General features: G+C 45.0%; 1 long non-coding RNA gene across 1 annotated transcript in view; it reads left to right on the top strand.

Moving 5' to 3' along the window:
- LOC139247247 (uncharacterized) overlaps positions 1 to 20,439 on the top strand; it is a 104,641-nt gene that overhangs the window by 16,403 nt on the left and 67,799 nt on the right. Inside the window, exon 2 of the long non-coding RNA XR_011590862.1 lies at positions 8,071 to 8,228. This is a non-coding gene — a long non-coding RNA (uncharacterized lncRNA). The remainder of the gene's footprint in view (positions 1 to 8,070; positions 8,229 to 20,439) is intronic.

The raw sequence follows: 20,439 nt of genomic DNA, 5'->3' as shown, positions 1-20,439 counted from the left end.
GAGTTGGGTTGTTGTTTAAGGCTCAGAAATGCCCTGCGCTTGCGATCTATTAGCTCTTGGATCTCCTGGTCATTCTCATCAAATCAGTCCTGGTGTTTCCTGGTTGAGTGACTGAGTATTTCTTCGCAGGCACTGGTTATGGAGGCCGGGAGTGCAGACCAGGCGCTGTGGGCATTCTGAGTCTCGGGGTCATCAAGGCACACCAGGTTAGCTGTGAGGCGCTGACTGTATAGGGCTCTCTTAGCTGGGTCTTTAAATGCCCCGGCATTGACTTTTTTGCTGCCGTCTCCGCTTTGAGGCTGCGTTGATGTCAATGATGGATCGGATAAGGCGATGGTCCACCCAGCAGTCATCAGCTCCTGTCATGGCGTGGAGTCGAGCAGGTGCCAGTGTTTGGAGCAAGGGTGCTGCCACAATGCCTTGTATTTGTCCCTCTGGCGGAACAAGGTGTTGGTGATGCCAAATTCGTTTTCTTGACAATTTGTCAAGAGTAGGGTACCGCTGGAGTTGGTTTTCCCTACCCCCTGACAAATTAGGGAAATGAGTAAAAAACATAGAATAATAATCATGGGGATTGCAACTACCCTGATATTAATTTGACAGAAGAGATAGCTAAAGGGGATAAGGGAATGGAGTTCCTACAATGTGTACAGGACTCCTTTCTCACCCAATATGCAAAAAGCCCAACAAGGGAGAATTCGCTATTGGATCTAGTAAAGGGGAATGAACCAGAGCAGATAAGAGAAGTAAAAGTAGGGGGAACATCTCGGTAATAGTGACCATAATATAATACACTTTAAGATGATAATTAAGAGGGACATAAGTACGATGAAAACCAGGGTAATAGATTGGAGAAAAGCTGATTTTGAGGGGCTGAGAATAGAACTTGAGAAAATAAAATGGGCAACGATATTGGCAAAAAATGATGTAAAACGGCAATGGGAAAGATGTAAAATGATGTTTAACAGAGTGAAGGAAAAATATATTCCACTAAAAAGAATTAACAAACTAAACACTAATGAGACTCCATAGATGAATAAAGCCATAGGGCAACAATTAAGGGCAAAGAAAGAGGCATACATTTATATAGACAGCAGGGGCATGCATGATAAGGGAGAACATGAAAAGATTAGGAGAGAAATAAAAAAAACAATTAGGAAGACAAAGAGGAACTATGAAATTAAATTATCAAGTAACATAAAACAAAATAGTAAAATATTTTATCGGCACATCAATAAAAAAGGAAGGTTGGGATGGGAATAGGGCAATTATGGGACAGACAGCATAATATCACAGGTAACGACAGAGAGATGGTAGAAATATTAAATAATTATTCTTGCTTGAGTATTTACCAGGGAAATAGAACAGGTGGACATGACATTGGATGATGAGATTAGTAATGAGATAAGTACATTTAAAATAAAAAGAGGGGATATATTAAATAAACAAATCAAACTCAAAGAGGATAAAACCCCTGGTCTGGATGGATTGCATCCACACATTTTAAAATAATCTAGGAAAGAGATAGCAGAGGCATTACTACACATATTTCATAATTCATTAGAAAAAGGTGTAGTGCCAGAGAACTGGAGGATAGCTAATGTAATACCTATTTATAAGAAGAGGGATAGAACATGTCCAGGCAATTATAGACCTATCAGCTTAACATCGGTGGTAGGAAAAATAATGGAATCCCATTTAAAGGAGAAGAAATTCATCCAGATTTCCAAAGGCCTTCGATAAGGTACCCCAGAATAGACTGATGAAAAAGGTCAGAGAATGCGGAGTCATGAGACAAGTAGCAGAATGATTAGCCAATAAAAACAGAAAATGCTGGAAATACTCAGCAGGTCAGGCAGCATCTGTGGAGAGAGAAACAGAGTTAACATTTCAGCTGGATGACCTTTCATCAGAACTAGAAAAAGTTAGACATGAAACAGATTTTTAAGCAAGTGCAGGGGCAGGGAAAGGAGGGGTGGGGAGGAAAGAACAAAAAGGAAGGTCTGTGACAGGCTGGAAGGCAGAAGAGATTAAGAGACAAAAGGGTTGATGGTGCAAGGCAAATGGAGCTGGTAATTATTATGTCCGCAATGTACTTATGAATGACCCCATGAGGCAATGTGTTGTACTCAAACTGTAGTGACCTTGGTCCTTTATTCCAAACTCCAGAGTGAGGCACAAGCATGATGTGCAGCCTTTTATACTGGGTCCTGCCACCAGGGCAGTGACACCCCCGATCTCCACCAGTTGCACCCTCTAGTGGTGTCAGCATGTACATACACAGTGTAAACCTTATTGATGGTACATCAAGTAAACAAGTCTCCATCTTATGCAACCACACAGTGACTACACAGAGAGTACATCCATAGTCTGCATATACAACATCACTCTCCCCTACTTCCTTTGTGCCAATTACCTTTGCACTATGTGCTCTGGCTTAGCTCTCCCTAGACTTAAGTGCCAATAGCATTTGCACCTTGGCTGTGCTTTGGCTTGGCTGTCTCCCTGTTAACCTCCAAGTCCTTTTGCCACAACGTTGGGTAGTGGTTACCAGCTTGGATGGTTCAATAATGCAGTGGAGGTTCCAGATGATTCTGGGTGTGATCCATGTGTGTGTCCATTGTTACATACATTCATTCACCCCCCTGCAACCCCCAAAGCGAGGTCATGCAGCTGGTCCATTACATTAACATACAAGATCAGACACAATGCAAGTACAAAGAAAGGAAGAAGAAAAATGTTTACAATTTGTATCATGACACCTTGGTTCCGTGACTTACATTCATTACGTTTTACGGTCGTGCGCCAGGATTGGGTAGATCGCATTCATGGTTCAGTCATGATCAGTACTGAGGTAACAGTACAGGTATGCGAGGACGCTAGTTCCAGAGCAACCGGACGAGGTCCTAGTTGTCTGATGGCGGCGCTGCCCTCCCTGCTAGCGGGGTGGGCTTGGTTCGCTCACCTAGCCAGGACTCGGAGCCTTTGCCGTTGTCTAGTGGTGGGCAGAGCCACAGATGTGTGTGGCCTCCCTGTCCTCCTTTGAGGGCTGCAGAGTTGTCTGCCTGCTCTCTAACAGTGTTGGGAACCTGGCTAGTCCAGGTCCCGTTTGGGGAACTCGTTGGTTCTGACCTTGCGCTCCCAGACATGGCCGAGGTAGCGACTGGGTCTGGGGGCTACGCCGTCTCCACCCGGGTAGTGGGCAATGGCGGCTGACTGCGTGTATTGGCACTGTTTCCGTTTCCAGGTCCATGGCGAATAGTGCCATCGGGTGTCAGCAGTGTGGGATAGACCTGAGGCAGGGTATCACGATCAGTGCCTTCACTCTCCTGAGGTCGCTCGCTTGCTACTTTTGGGGACACTCTATTCCTGACATCTTGCAACAACATTTTGTTCTTTACATTAGGCATGGTACTGACAATTCACAACAACATTTTGTTCACAATCTTAATCAGTTCGTTACGTTGATTGCCATGCATACAATGTCTCTTTAAGTTCAGTTGGTTGTAGGTCTCCTTTAAGAGAACCCTGCTGGCTTTACCCCAGTCAAATTCTTTGTTCGACACCATGTGTTGGTCCCTCAGCGTTGCACTTTGTGATACTGCCGCGGCCATTTTTTTTTTGCCACGTTGCCCCACGCTGCATCAGGGATGCCATTTTGCCTCTGTCCTCGATCCTTCTCTCCCGCGATTCTGCCACAAAAGCTGGAAGAGAGCCTGTGAATTCAATCTTCCTCCCCAGGAGTCCTGCCACTGGAGCCGGGAAGGTATTTTTACATCGTTCCGGTCGGATCATTGCCACACAGTCGTGATGGATGGTCTGTGCCTCATGTGCTGCGCTGGTCTGTTCTCTGGTGTCTGGCCCAAGCGAAGGTGAAGTTTTGCTCTACCTCTGAGCATGGGGGACATCGAATGCTGGAATTAAGAGGTCTTCCCATTTCCACTGGATCTTCCCCATCCACCTTCTTCTGATTAGCGTTGGACCATCACCTGCAACAATCCACAGAGGTAACTTGTGCACCACGCCATTATTGGTTATATTTACATCCGCACTACCAAGGACTGGGATCAGCTCCTTGGTGTAGGTGCCCAACTTTTCCTGTATTGGAACCAGCTCGGGTCATTTTTCGGTCCATAGCTCTCAAAGGCATCCTGGCTCATCACTGACTGGCTTGCTCCCATGTCCACTTCCATGAAGACTGGAACGCTGTTTTTCTCGACTTCCATCTTCACTGGAGGATAATCTGTGGTACAGGTATACACTTCATACACTTCTTCTTAGGGCTGAGCTGCCTCTTTGACCAAATCATCATACTCCCCGCTGGATTCAAAGTCATCCACCGACTGCTCTGCTAGATGGTGAGTCGTATTTCTTTTACTCATACACTGGAGGTGGCCCTTCGTATTACAGGCTTTGCATACGTACTCAGCAAACCGACACTGTTGAGCCCTGTGGTTTTATAGAAACATAGAAACATAGAAGCAGGAGTAGGCCATTCGGCCCTTCGAGCCTGCACCACCATTCAATAAGATCACAGCTGATCATTCACCTCAGTACCATTTTCCAGCTTTCTCTCCATACCCCTTGATCCCTTTAGCTGTAAGGGCCACATCTAACTCCCTCTTGAATATATCCAATGAACTGGCATCAACAACTCTCTGCGATAGGGAAATCCACGGGTTAGCAACTCTCTGAGTGAAGAAGTTTCTCCTCATCTCAGTCCTAAATGGCTTACCCCTTATCCTTAGACTATATCCCCTGGTTCTGGACTTCCCCAATATCGGAAACATGCTTCCTGCATCTAACCTGTCCAGTCCCGTCAGAATTTTATATGTTTCTATGAAATCCCCTCTCAACCTTCTGAACTCCAGTGAATACAGGCTCAGTCGATCCAGTCTCTCCTTATATGTCAGTCCTGCCATCCCGAGAATCAGTCTGGTGAACCTTCGCTGCACTCTCTCAATAGCAAGATCGTCCTTCCTCTGTTTAGGAGACCAAAACTGAGCACAATATTCCAGGTGAAGCCTCATTAAGGCCCTGTAGAACTGCAGTAAGACCTCCCTGCTCCTATACTCAAATCCCCTAGCTATGAAGGCCAACATACCATTTGCCTTCTTCACCGCTTGCTGCACCTGCATGCCAACTTTCAATGACTGATGTACCATGACACTCAGGTCTCGTTGCACCTCACCTTTTCCTAACCTGCCGCCATTCAGATAATATTCTGCCTTCCTGTTTTTTTGCAACGCCAGCATGGTGCTACTCGATTAGCACCCCCCGGCGGACTCTGAGTTCTGGAACCCTGAGGTCTGTGCTCTCTGCACTGTGCAGAGCCACGTTCTACAGACCTGCCTGTGAAAGGCACCATTCTGTGTACAGTACTTGCCGGGTTTGAGTCCACAGGATGAATAATTTGCTTGGTGCTGTAGGTCGAGGTCATGAACGCCTGACTCATGCTGATGGCCTTCTGCAGGTTGGCAGATAATAGCTTGTGAAGGAGGCCCTCGTCGCCAATTCCTATAACGAAGATGTCTTGCAATACTTTGTTGAGGTGCGTGCCAAAATCACACGGTGCTGCAAGTCTCCTGAGGTCGGCAGCATATTTTGCAATCTCCTGGCCCTCAGGTCTGCGGTGAGTGTAGAATCTGTGCCTGGCCGTGAGGATGGTCTCTTTTGGTTTTATTTGGTCACAAATTATTTCAGTCAGCTCATTGTAAGTCTTATCCTTGGCCTTCGTAGGTGCTGACAAGGCGGTAAACCTCGGGCCCACAACTGGTCAGCAGTATAGCCTTGCGCTTCTCCGCCGATGCATTCGTCTCCCCTGCCAGGTCGTTTGCCATGAAATAAATCTTGAGCCTTTCTGTGAAAGCATCCCAATCATCACCCTCTGCAAAGTCTTTTAGTGTTCTAAAGGTAGCCATAATGGCATGAAAGTCCGTATTCTCATCGCCAATTATTATGTCCGTAATGTACTTATGAATGACTCCATGAGGCAATGTGTTGTACTCAAACTGTAGTGACCTTGGTCCTTTATTCCAAACTCCAGAGTGAGCACAAGTATGATGTGCAGCCTTTTATACTGGGCCCTGCCACCAGGGCAGGAAACCCCCAGTCTCCACTAGTTGCACCCTCTAGTGGTGCCAGCATGTATATACACAGTGTAAATCTTATTGATGGTACATCAGGTAAACAAGTCTCCATCTTATGGAACCACACAGTGACTACACAGAGAGAGTACATCCATAGTCTGCATATACAACAGTAATGGGACAAGTTAAGAACACAAGAAGGGAAACAGAAAGTAATGAATATGAACAAGGTAAAGGAGACAAACAGGATAGCTAGCTCACTTCAAGCCAAAAAGCAGAGAGTGGGGGTAAAAGATAGCTATTCACAATGGCAGAGGGTGGTTAGTAGTGTTCCACAAAGATCAGTGCTGTGAAATATGTTGCTCACAATTTTTATTAATGATTTGGACATTGTAATCAAAAACACAATTTCTAAATTTACGGATGACGTGAAATTGGGGGCGATAGTCAATACTGCGGAGGACAGGAGGACATTAGCAAACTTGCAGAATGGGCATATAATTGGCAAATTAAGTTCAAAACAGATAAATGTGAAGTATTACATTTTGGTAGGAAGAATAGGGAGGTCTCTTATTAGTTGGAGGGTGCGAGTCTAGGTGGGGTAGAGGAACAAAGGGATCTCAGAGTACAAATACACAAAAGTTGTGACACAGGTTAGCAAGGCCGTAAAAAAAGCAAACCAAGCACTAGGGTTTATTTGTAGAGGTATAGAATTGAAAAGTATGGAAGTTATACTAAACTTGTATCGAACCTTGCTTCGACCATACTTAGAGTACTGCGTGCAGTTCTGGTCGGCATAATATAAACAGGATATAGAGGCACTGGAGACTTTGCAGAGAAGATTTACAAGGATACCAGAAATGCGAGGGTATACATTATCAGGAAAAGATGGACAGGCTGGGTCTCTTTGCTCTTGAAAAAGAAGGCTGAAGGGTGACCTAATAGAGGTCTTTAAAATTCTGAATGGTTTTGATAGAGTGGATCCAGAGAGAATGTTTCCGTTTGTGGGGAAGAGCATAACTAGATGCCATCAATATAAAATAGTCACCAAGAAATCCAATAGGGAATTCCGAAGGAAATTCTTTACCTAAAAGAGTGGTGAGAATGTGCAACTCGCTACCAAAGGGAGTGGTTGAAGTGAATAGTATAGATGCATTTAAGGGGAGGTTGGACAAGGATATGAGAGAGAAGGGAATAGAGGGATATTCTGATAGATTTAGATGTGGAAAGACAGGAGGAGAGTTGAGTGGAGCATAAACGCCGGCATGGACTGGTTGGGCTGAATGTCTTGTTTCTGTGTCCTATATCCCATGTAATCCTATGTCAAAAGAAATAAATGTAATTCTTGATCAGTTTGCTGCTACCATGAATTTTGTTGCTATAAGTTAGGATCTTGTGTCTCAGACCAACATTGCAAACTGCTTTCATCACATGGGTAAATTTAATAAAGTAGAGGAGAATTTATTTTGGTTTGAAGAAATTGAAGATGATCCTGAGCTGAAGAGGGTTTGGAAGCGACTTCAACAATAAGGGCTGAACCCTCCTGATGGTCTTCAGTCTGACTATATTGCAGTTGATGACCCTTTGATTACCTCTACTGATGCTTTGAGTGAACTAAGCTGGAATTAAATAATAAAATTAGTGAGAATTTTCAAGATGACGATGCTCCTGATGCTCCGACTCCAGCAGCCTGTCTAAAGATGCTCTCTGACATTCAATATTAAATGCACTACTCACTTTAGTGACTGTTGACACAATAATTTTGGCAACTCTGACAGAAATTGAAGAATCAATTACTTATAATTCAATTTTGAAGACTGAAATAACTGAATTTGTGAAAAAAAGTAACTTGTTGCAGTGAAATTAAAGTTAAACTTTGAATTTTTTATATTTTTGTCCTGTGCTTAAAACTGTAAATATCTCCAAAATAATCTAGAAGTTTTTGCATGTTTTTATAATGAAAGTTCCCTTATTTTTACAGTGCGTAACAATGAGGGGGAAATTGTGGTCGAAGGCTTTCTTCGGACGAACACTTCCGACCCAAAATGTTTTTACGAAAATACCTGGTGCTCCTGTAGAAACATAGAATTCTGGTCGGAGCCCTTCATTCACTGCAACGTACGGGAACATGTCTTCCAGGTACATATTCGTATCTTGGAATCATGTGGGTCCGGACCACCAATCACTATGTAGTATTCTCATTCTTAATAATGGGAACTCTGTTTTTACGAGCTCCGTTTTTACGAGCAAACCCCCTTAAAACAAGAAACACAACACAATAAATAAAAAAACAGTTTACATATTTAAATTAATTGAAATTGAATGTAATTAAATATTTTAGAAAAATATATATTTTTTAAAACATTTTTTATGTGTTTTAATAGGGTTACAAATGAACTACCTTAATGGACAGTGTTTTTAATATAAAAATGAGGGATTATATTTAATTTTTCTATTTTTTACAACTTTTACACTGGCAAAAGTAGGCTATACGCCTGCATTTACCAATCTCTGCCCCACGGATGGTTTTACTGTGGGGTGCATTGGATCTGTCAAAAGAAACTCAAGAACTGGCGTTTGCAAGGCCTCTTCAGGTTCGTGTGCACATCGTATGCACCCGGCAAGGCAGCAAGTTTTGGCACTTTATGTCCAACAAGCAAGAATCTAACTACCTCCGCTTGATATTCAGCAGCATTACCATCATCGAATCCCCTACCATCAATATCCTTGGGTCACCATTGACCACATACTTAACTGGACCAGCCACATAAATACTGTGACAACAAGAGTGGGTCAGAGGCTGGGTATTCTGCGGCAAATGTCTCACCCCCTAACTCCTCACAGCCTTTCACCATCTACAAAGCACAAGTCAGGAGTGTGATGGAATACTCTCCACTTGCCTGGATGAGTGCAGCTCCAACAGCACTCAAAAAGCTCAACACCATCCAGAACAAAGCAGCCCGCTTGATTGGCATCCCATCCACCACCTTAAACATTCACTCCCTCCACCACCGGTGTACCGTGGCTGCAGTGTGTACCATCTGTAAGATGCATTGCAGCAACTTGCCACAGCTTCTTCGGCAGCACCTCCCAAACCTGCAACCTCTACCACATAGAAGGACAAAAGCAGCAGGTGCATGGAAACACCATCACCTCAAAGTTCCCCTCCAAGTTACACACTATCCTGACTTGGAAATATATCGCTGTCCCTTCATCGTCGCTGGGTCAAAATCCTGGAATGCCCTCCCTAACAGCACTGTGAAAGTACCTTCATCATACGGACATGCAACGGTTCAAGGCAGTGGCTCACCCCACCTTCTCCAGGGAAATTAGGGTTGGGCAATAAATGCTGGCCTTGCCAGCAATGCCCACATCCCAGAAATGAATAAAATGTGTTTGAAGGGAGGTGATCAGCTTGCAATTCAATTAAAGAGCTGTGGTAATACAAATAGATCCAAGAACAATGTGGGTGTAGGCTGTGGACAGGAGCTAATCCCCGAGATAGCATTAGAACATTGTACTTCACTCCCAGCATCTGCAAAATTATGCAATGGATGTTAATTTATTTTAAAAGGTACTCTTCATTTTCAATTATTTTCTCTTCTTCCCTGACTTGCCATGTCACACACCATGAGAGGACAGGCAATCTCATTCAAGGCCTCTGCAAATAAATTGAACCAAGCAATTTCAGCTACATCAATCCAGCCCAACAATGACTTTCATTCTGATTCTGCCTCCATCGCATTTGTGGGAAGCAACTCTCCATGACAGCGCCACTCAAATTCGAAGCCTATGCATGGGTTATTGTCTGCACAAGCCCTCTTCCCACCATTTAATGGTGCAGTGCGGTAGCCAAAAGTATGAGGATATTGCAGTGCTTGATGTTGTGGATGAATGTTTGAGAAAACTTCAGTTATGTGGATGGACCAGAGAAGCTGGGGTTGTTGTCTTTAGAGCAGAGAAGATTGAGAGGAGATTTGATAGAGAGGTTCAAAATCATGAGGGATGTAAACAGAGTAGATAAAGAGAAACTGTTCCCATTGGTGAAAGGGTCAAGAACCAGAGGACACAGATTTAAGGTGATTGGCAGAAGAACCAAAGGCAACATGAGGAAAACCTTGATTTTTGCAGCGTGGTTAGGATCTGGAATGCATTGCCTGAAAGGGTGGTGGAGGCTGATTCAATTGTGACTTTCAAAATGGAATTGGATAAGTACCTGAAGGAAAACACATTGCAGGGCTATTGGGAAAGGGCAGGGATTTGGACTATCTGAAGTGCTTTTGCAGAGATCCGACCTGGGCTCGACAGGCTGAATGGCCTCCTTCTGTCCTGTAACCATTCTATGATTCTAAAATGATACAGAAGATGAGCACTGATCAACAACACACAAACAAGTAGCATGTTAATAAGACTACACCTACATCTTACTGACAGGTATTGATTGCATACAATTGTTCTGTTTTTAAATATTGCTATTTTAAAGAATTATTCTTTTGAAAAAGCTTTTGAAGATATTCTACAGTTAATATTTTAGTCTTCAGCAAAAGTTCCTGCCCCTGCCCCCACTTCACTATAATGCCTCTTAGCCAGGAGGACATAAGCAGATTGGGTAAGTAGATGTCAAATGAAATTTAACGTGGAGAAATGTGAAGCATACATTTTGGGAGGAAGAATAAAAGGCACACTAAATGGTAAACCTTTAAAGAGTAGAGCAGCAGAGAAACTGAGGGGTTTAGATATACAAATATTTAAAAGTGGGAAGACACATTGATCATCATCATAGGCAGTCCCTCGAAACGAGAATGACTTGCTTCCATGTCAAAAAGTTCACAGGTGTTTCAAGGAAAAAGCTAATATTCCAGGTCCCGAATATATATGGGCCTGTTACAAATACATACGGCATCCTAGGTTTTATAAACAGGGGTAAGGAGTATAAAAGCAAAGAGGTGAAGCTAAAACTAAACCAGTCATTGGTTAGGTTATAGTTAGAATGCCGCAGGTAGGTCGGGAAAATTATTGCTCTGCCTGTCTGGCGAACTTCGGCCAGCTCCACCAACAGGCTGGTCCAACAGGGGGAGGAATGGGATGGGCCTGAGCCAGCAGGACATTTGTAGTGGCTCCACAGAAATCTAATTTTTAAAAGGTTTTGCGTCCATTTGACAGTGTCAGCTGTGGCTCAGTGGGTAGCACTCTCGCCTCCGAGTCAGAAGATTGTGAGTTCAAGCCCCCACTCCAGGGACTTCAGCACAAAAAAAATCTAGGCTGGCACTCCAGTGCAGGGCTGAGGGAGTGCTGCACTGTCGAAGGTGCCGACTTTTGGATGAGACATTAAACTGAGGTCCTGTCTGCCCTCTCAGGTGGACGTAAAAGATCCCATGGCACTATTTCAAAGAAGAGCAGGGGAGTTATCCCCGGTGTCCTGGCCAATATTTATCCCTTAATCGACATAACAAAAAAGCAGATTATCTGGTCGTTATCACATTGTTGTTTATGGGAGCTTGCTATGCGCTAGTTGGCTGCTGTGTTTCCCACATTACAGCAGTGACTACACTCCAAAAGTATTCAGTGGCTGTAAAGCGAAAGTGGTCGTGAAAGGCGCTATAGAAATGTAAGTCTTTCTTTATTTCTTGAATGGTCGCCAGGGATCCCTTTAAAAATCCCCGGCCATGCCACTCCTGACCTGGTGCAACTAGGAGGAGCTTGCACAGCACAAGCACTGCCCATTTGCACCCAAATTATCCCTCGGGGTCATACAACCAGAGTTAGAACTTCGGCTTGATACAAGGCAACTGATGCCTGTTTCAGGCAGGTGCCCTGGAATGCTAAAAGGTGGCCTCTTCCAATGTGATGACCAAGCACGTGTAGGACATGTCTGCTGTGGGAGGGCACTATTCTAGATCTGTCTCACAAAATTAAGTTTCAAGACACTCACATGCCCATTTAATTAACTAAAAAACTGGCTGCAAAATCTTGCTGGTGAATGCCCTGTATCCTGGCAGCAGTCACAATGCCTTCATCCTGTGCCAGTCCACTGTGGCAGAAATATTCCAGCCACCACGTTGATCCTGAGGGTGGTGGCTCGAGACAAAGGCTATCCGCTCTACACCTGACTGATGATGCCCCTCCGCAACCCCACCGCTCGTGGCCAGCAATCATATAATGACAGCCATGCTGTCACCAGGAACCTCATCGAGCAGATCACCCGGGTGCTGAAGCAAAGGGTTCCTCTGCCTTGTCCACTTGGAAGGAGCTCTCCAGTCCCAATCCATGGTGGTCTGCAGCATTCTCCACAACTTGCCATCATGGGTTCCGCAACCACATCAAGAGGAGGAGGAGGAAGAGAAAGAAGAAGAGGAATAAGAGGAGGAACACGAGGAGGCAGCCTGCAATCAACCATTCCGGACAGGCTGGCCATGAGCACATCATCAGATTCTGGTTCCCCTGAATGAAACCCCAGATCCCTGTTACTCAACACTTCCTCACCTTACCACCCCTCTGTCACGGAACATCTGTTGGGCACAATGCTGCAATGAAAAACCCCACAAAACAAACATTCCAAACATAATTTATAAATGATTAATTCCAATATAAAATTACAAAGTCAACTAATCACATTGTGCATTCGCTTAGTGTCTGTCTTTCCTGTGCCTTTTATATTCTAGTGCTCCTACAAAGTGCTATGGCTGCAGCATGACTGGTGGAAGGCTGCTGACTTTCCAAGGAGGACATTACAAATAGCTTTGCAGGATGACCTCGAGCAGCTCTGGGCCTAGAAGGCCCGGCTGTAAACTACGCGACTTCGCATGGGTGGCAGCAGTCTGGGCTGGTTCACTCACAGGCCACTGCAATGACACCGGTGAAGTGGCAGTGGCTGAAGTATGAGAGAGGCCAGCAGGTTTGAGCTCCATTGACCCACTGCTGAGGTGGTGCCTCAGCATTGCTAGCCATTTGTTGAAGGGTAGATTACTGGACTGCTGTGACACCTTGCAAGCTACGTTTCCACACTCATAAACCCAGCCACGATGGCAGCAGTCTGAGCTTGTGTGGCAGAAGTCTGAGCTTCCACTACAGCACTCAGACATTGGGTGGCTTCTGCATGTGCTGCAATGGAAGTTGCAACATTGCCTATCACATCTAACATCATAGTTGGGTCCACAAGTTCCCTAATGGAGTTGGCCATTGAATGGAGTTGCCCCCCTCCCCCCCCCACCCACCCCTACATGGACACCTCCATGCTCCTTGACAGTCACAAGAGGCTCTCTGGCACGCCTGCCATTGCACCAAGCATTGGTGTATGCATTCCCATCACCCCTCTTTTGAAGGCCGCCCCATCAAAATCCTCATCTGAGTCCTGTGCAGCAAAACTTGTGTGCAACCTCAACCTCTGGTGACCTTTCTCCCGGCCTGGCTGCAGCCCACTCACACCCAGTGCTTCACCATGTGCAGGTCCTGCTCCTTTACAACCCTATAAAGTTCACGCAGTGCCATTTTCTGAGCTGGGGCCTGGGAGTTTCAGATCAAGCGATGGTGCTTCTTCTCCCTGACTCTCCTCTACTTCTTCATGCACAGGCTGGGCTGCTGGCAGTTCTTGTGTATCTGAAAGGAGAAAGGCACAAGGCTCAGGTTGTGGTGAGGGGAGGCAGGGAATGCAGGATGTGCATTATTACACCATCAGCAGCTTGTAAGTGAGAAGAAATTGTATGATGAGGGGAAAACATGAGAAACATAAGAAACGTAAGAAATAGAAGCAGGTGTAGGCCATTTGTCCCCTTGGGCCTGCTCCACCATTCAATGAGATCATGGCTGATCTGATCTTGGTCTCAACTGCACTTCCTTGCTCGCTCCCCATAAAGCTTGACTCCCTTATCGTTCAAAAATCTGTCTATATAAGAAACATAAGAAATAGGAGCAGGAGTGGGATGTGAGAAGCAAGATCAGCTTTGAGCATTCCATCATCATCAATGTTTTCAGCTTTGCCGCTCACCATGGCCTCAGTGACGGCCCCTCCAATTATCTCCAGCAGTGTCTCCTCCAGCTGGGTCCAGTTGCACAGGCATGCTTGCCCCACATGTTTGTTCCTACTCACGCCAGTTGAGAGCCAACTTGGCCTTAAAGAGAAAGGGAAGTGTGTCAGTGAGTGTGGTAGAATATATTTGGGATGATGTAACTGTCATGGTTGAATAGCTGACATTGTGAGCTGTGGATTTGAGGCTTGCAGTGGTAACTGTTTGAGGCTGAGGTTAAGCTATGATTGTGAGGTGTGAGTCATGATTGCTAGAGATTGTTGGTGGGTGAGTGATGGGGGTGTGGTGCATTGAGCAGTGTGTGAGACGAGTGGTACAGTTGGTGGGATACGGCATTTGAAGATGAATTCACTCACCTTCACGACTCGTGTGAAGTCATTAAACTTCTTCCAACACTGGATCCATGTCCTGGGGTGCAACACTGTTGGCACTGATAGCTTCTGCGATCTTCTTCCACTGCCTTTGCTCGGTGTGTCTGGAAGGCCTCTGGGCTCCCTGCAGGTAGATGACCTCTCTCCTCTGTAGACCCCCTGCACCAAGGCCTCCAGTGCTGCAACGGAGAACCAAGGTGCCCACTCTCTCCCCTGTTGAGACATTGCTCCAGCTCCAGCCAGAATGAGATACTTCTGAAACAAAGCACCTCCACTTTAAGAAGTGCATACAACCTTGCATTCTGCAGGCAACCTTTAAACAGAGAGCAGACTCTAAATGATCTTGGACCCCTTGTTGAGCGCTGAGTTAATCTGCAGCATGTTCAGCACTCGACTCGATGCTGCAATCATTGTAATGAGCAGGGGGCACGAATTTTGTGAGCTGCTTGCATTACTTTCAATGGGCGCAGGCACATCGCGCATCTCAATCTCCGCACCCTTTTTCGGACCTTTTCCAATTTATCCCCCGTTATTTCACACTAGCAAATCTCCCATGGTATTCTCGTATGTAATCTGGAGTCCTTTTAGGGCAGCCAGAAATCCTTTAACAGCTGCTGACACTTGATAGCCTGTCCCTGTGAGGTCTGGGAACCCTTCACCTTCCAATCCGCTATGAGCTGGGAGAGCCCACACCATGTTCCAATTAGCTGACCTCGTCAGCGAGAAACAGTATAAAAAGAGAGGGCTTTGTGCAGACCTGTAAGGAGTGCAGCAGAAGCTCAGAGTGTAAAGGTAAGAGTTTGGGCACGTGGGAGCGGGAGGTGTTGCTTTGTCTTGTTTTCCCCACCAGTGCTGACTTCCTGACCTGGGAGGAAAAGAAAACCAAGTGTGACGTCACAGCCAAGAGGGTAAGTGATTGGCTGGTTGATTGGCGAGTAGTTTTTCTTTTTCCTTATCTTGTCAGTAAGAATCCTTTGGCATTGTTGCCAAATTAGGTTATTTTAAGGGATAAGTCATGGCAGGAGAGCCCAGACCTGTGTCATGCTCCTCCTGTGCCATGTGAGAAATCAGGGATGCTTCCAGTGTCCTTGACGACTATGTGTGCAGGAGGTTTATCCAGCTGCAGCTCCTGTTAGACTGCATGATGGCACTGGAGCTGTGGATGGATTCACTCTGGAGCATGCGCGATGCTGAGGATGTCGTGGATAGCACGTTCAGTGAGTTGGTCACACCGCAGGTAAAGGTTACAAAGGCAGATAGGAAAAGGGTGACCAACAGGCAGAGCAGGAGTAGGAAGGCAGTGCAGGATTCCCCTGCGGTCATCTCCCTCCAAAACAGATACACCACTTTGGATATTGTTGGGAGAGATGGCTCACCAGAGGAAGGCAGCAGCAGCCAAGTTCATGGCACCATGGGTGGCTCTGCTGCACAGGAGGGCAGGAAATGAGTGGGAGAGCTATAGTGCTAGCGGATTCTATTGTAAGGGGGATAGATAGGCATTTCTGCGGTCACAACCGAGACTCCAGGATGGTATGTTGCCTCCCTGGTGCAAGGGTCAAGGATATCTCAGAACGGCTGCAGAGGGGAAGGGTGAACAGCCAGTTGCCGTGGTGCATATAGGTAACAACAATATAGGTAAAAAATGGGATGTGGTCCTACAAGCTGAATTTAGGGAGCTAGGAGTTAAATTAAAAAGTAAGACCTCAAAGGTAATAATCCCAGGATTGCTACCAGTGCCACATGCTAGTCAGAGTAGAAATAGCAGGATAGCTCAGATGAATACGTGGCTTGAGGAGTGGTGTAAGAGGGAGGGATTCAAATTCCTGGGACAATGGAACTGATTCTGGGGGAGGTGGGACCAGTACAAACTGGACGGTCTGCACGTGGGCAGGACCAGAACCAATGTCCGAGGGGGAGTGTTTGCTAGTGCTGTTGGAGACGGTTTAAACTAATATGGTAGGGGGATGGGAACCTTTGCAGGGAGACAGAGGCAAATAAAATGGGAGCAGAAGCAAAAGATAGAAAGTAGAAAAGTAAAAGTGGAGGGCAGAGAAACCCAAGGCAAAAATCAAAAAGGGCCAAATTACAGCAAAATTTTACAGGATAACGAGTGTTAAAAAGACAAACCTGAAGGCTCTGTGCCTCAATGCGAGGAGTATTCATAATAAGGTAGATGAATTAACTGCGCAGGAAGATATTAAAGATTATGATATAATTGGGTTTACGGAGACATGGCTCCAGGGTGACCAAGGTTGGAAACTCAACATCCAGGGTTATTCAACATTCAGTAAGGATAGACAGAAAGGAAAAGGAGGTGGGGTAGCGTTGCTGGTTAAAGAGGAAATTAACGCAATAGTAAGAAAGGACATTAGCTTGGATGATGTGGAATCTGTATGGGTAGAGCTGCGGAATACCAAAGGGCAGAAAACGCGAGTGGGAGTTGTGTACAAACCATCAAATAGTAGTAGTGAGGTTGGGGATGGCATCAAACAAGAAATTAGGGAAGCGTGCAATAAAGGTACAGCAGTTATCAAGGGCGACTTGAATCTACAAACAGATTGGGCTCACCAAGCTGGTAGCAATGCAGTGGACGATGATTTCCTGGAGTGTATTAGGGATGGCTTTCTTGACCAATATGTCGAGGAGCCAACTAGAGAGTTGGCCATCCTAGACTGGGTGTTGCGTAATGAGAGAGGACCAATTAGCAATCTTGTTGTGCGAGGCCCCCTGGGGAAGATTGACCATAATATGGTAGAATTCTTTATTAAGATAGAGAGCGACAGTGTTAATTCAGAGACTAGGGTCCTGAACTTAAGGAAAGGTAACTTCGATGGTATGAGATGTGAATTGGCTAGGATAGACTGGCAAATGATACTTATAGGGTTGAGAGTGGATCAGCAATGGCAGACATTTATAGATCACATGGATGAACTTCAACAATTGTACATCCCTATCTGGAGCAAAAATAAAACGGGGAAGGTAGCTCAACCGTGGCTAACAAGGGAAATTAGGAATAGTGTTAAATCCAAGGAAGAGGCATATAAATTGGCCAGAAAAAGCAGCAAACCTGAGGACTGGGAGAAATTTAGAATTCAGCAGGGGAGGACAAAGGTTCTAATTAGGAGGGGGGAAATAGAGTATGAGAGGAAGCTTCCAGGAAACATAAAAACTGACTGCAAAAGCTTCTGGATATGTGAAGAGAAAAAGATTAGTGAGGACTAACGTAGGTCCTTTGTAGTCAGAATCAGTTGATTTTATAATGGGGAACAAAGAAAAGGCAGACCAACTGAACAAATACTTTGGTTCTGTCTTCACTAAGGAAGACACAAATAACATTCCGGAAATACTAGGGGTTCGATCGTCTAGCGAAAAGGAGGAACTTAATGAACTCCTTATTAGTCAAGAAATTGTGGTAGGGAAATTTTTAGGATTTAAGGCCAATAAATCCCCAGGGCCTGATAGGCTGCATCCCAGAATACTTAAGGAAATGGCTCTAGAAATAGTGGATGCATTGGTCATCATTTTCCAATGTTTTATTGACTCTGGATCAGTTCCAAAGGACTGGAGGGTAGCTAATGTAACACCACTTTACAAAAAAGGAAGGAGAGAGAAAACAGGGAATTATAGACCAGTTAGCCTGACATCGGTGGTGGGGAAAATGTTGGAATCAATTATTAAAGATGAAATGGCAGTGCATTTGGAAAGCAGTGACAGGATTGGTCCAAGTCAGCATGGATTTATGAAAGGGAAATCATGCTTGACAAATCTTCTAGAATTTTTTGAGGATGTATCTAGTAGAGTGGACAAGGGAGAACCAGTGGATGTAGTGTATTTAGACTTTCAAAAGGCTTTTGACAAGTTCCCATACAGGAGATTAGTGTGCAAAATTAAAGCACGTGGTATTGGGAGTAATGTATTGACGTGGATAGAAAACTGGTTGGTCGACAGGAAGCAGAGAGTCAGAATAAACAGATCCTTTTCAGAATGGCAGGCAGTGACCAGTTGGGTGCCACAGCGTTCAGTGCTGGGACCCCAGCTATTTACAATATACATCAATGATTTAGATGAAGGAATTGAATGTAATATCTCCAAGTTTGCAGATGACACTAAGCTGGGTGGTGATGTGAGCTTTGAGGAGGATGCTAAGAGGCTGCAGAGTGATTTGGACAGGTTAGGTGAGAGGGCAAATGCATGGCAGATGCAGTATAATGTGGATAAATGTGAGGTTATCCACTTTGGTGGCAAAAACAGGAAGACAGAATACTATCTGAATGGTGACAGATTAGGAGAAGGGGAGGTGAAATGAGACCTGGGTGTCATGGTACATCAGTCATTGAAGGTTGGCATACAGGTACAGCAGGTGGTGAAGAAGGCAAATGGCATGTTGGCCTTCATAGCTGAAGGATTTGAGTATTGGAGCAGGGAGGTCTTACTGCAGTTGTACAGAGTCTTGGTGTGGCCTCACCTAGAATATTGTGCCAATTTTGTTCTCCTAATCTGAGGAAGGACGTTCTTGCTATTGAGGGAGTACAGCGAAGGTTCACCAGACTGATTCCCGGGATGGCAGGACTAACATATGAGGAGAGACTGGATCAACTGGGCTTGTATCCACTGGAGTTTAGAAGAGTGAGAGGTGATCTCATAGAAACTTCGAAAATTCTGACAGGATTGGACAGGTTAGAGGCAGGAAGAATGTTCCCGTTGCTGTTGACTTGCAAAACCAGGGGTCACAGTCTAAGAATAAGGGGTATGCCATTTATGACCGAGATGAGGAGAAACTTCTTCACTCAGAGAGTGGTTAACCTGTGGAATTCTCTGCCGCAGAAAGTTGTTGAGGCCAGTTCGTTAGATATATTCAAAAGGGAGTTGGATATGGCCCTCACAGCCAAAGGGATCAAGGGGTATGGAGAGAAAGCAGAAAAGGGGTACTGAGGTTGAATGATCAGCCATGATCTTATTGAATGGCGGTGCAGGCTCGAAGGGCTGAATGGCCTGCTCCTGCACCTAATTCCTATGTTTCTGTGTTTCAATGTATTATGGTTCACGTCAGCTTGGAGATCCACCGCCATGGGAGCATATTTTCAGCCGCAGTGTTTTTCATCAATATGCTTTGCTAAAAAGAACACATCACATTCATTAAGCATTACACTATGACATAAATTATTCTCATCTTCTGAACATTTCATGGATTAGTTTGTTTGCCAGATTTTGCTGCCCACTCAGTGATGATCTACCTCTCTAAACCCTGAATACTTTCCATTTCCTATTTGTAGGCCACTCAGGGATAACTCCCGACATTCATTTGTACCTCAAAACTAATACCTGCATCTAGCTGGTATGCCCAATAAATTATTCAATAATAACTCAATACTTAGATAATACCCTATGGCTTATGTCAATTTTGCTTGGCTCCTCTCAACTGGTTCAATTCCCTTACAATAGGCTCAATTTTGTCCAGGAGTTGCTCCATTTTTTTTTGGAGTAACCTCGTTTTTCTGGCGTAACTTAAAAATCCCCAGTTTCCCCAATCAATTTGCACCAACGTAACTCAGTTCGTTACCTTTTTTTAGATTAGTTCTTTTTTTCTCAAAAAGGGGCGTTACCAGCCACCTATGCCAATTCTGCCCATTTAGGCAACTTTGGCCAGCTAATAGTTACTCCATTTTTATTTAGGCCAGCGTATGTGGCCACTTCAGAAAACCCTTGTGGAGAGTTAAAGAAATCAGCGCAGGTAGATACATCGGAGGTCATTTCGGCCTGGGATAGGGGCGGGAAGCGGAGAGGACCTGCACCGAAACCAACTAAGCCTTACCCTTAGCAATGTTTGCAAACAAAAAGTACTAACAATTCAATAAGAAATAAAAAATTGAAGTCCTATCTTCATCTTCAAACTCAGCCCGGGAAGGCAGCAGCAAATGCGGGAGGACACTTGGCCTGGGCTAGGGGCGGGACAAC

This window comes from Pristiophorus japonicus, chromosome 1 (genome assembly GCF_044704955.1).
Source record: "Pristiophorus japonicus isolate sPriJap1 chromosome 1, sPriJap1.hap1, whole genome shotgun sequence".
Classification (NCBI taxonomy): domain Eukaryota; kingdom Metazoa; phylum Chordata; class Chondrichthyes; family Pristiophoridae; genus Pristiophorus; species Pristiophorus japonicus.
The sequence above is the reverse complement of the archived record's forward strand: the minus strand, read 5'-3'. Positions and strand labels throughout refer to the sequence as shown.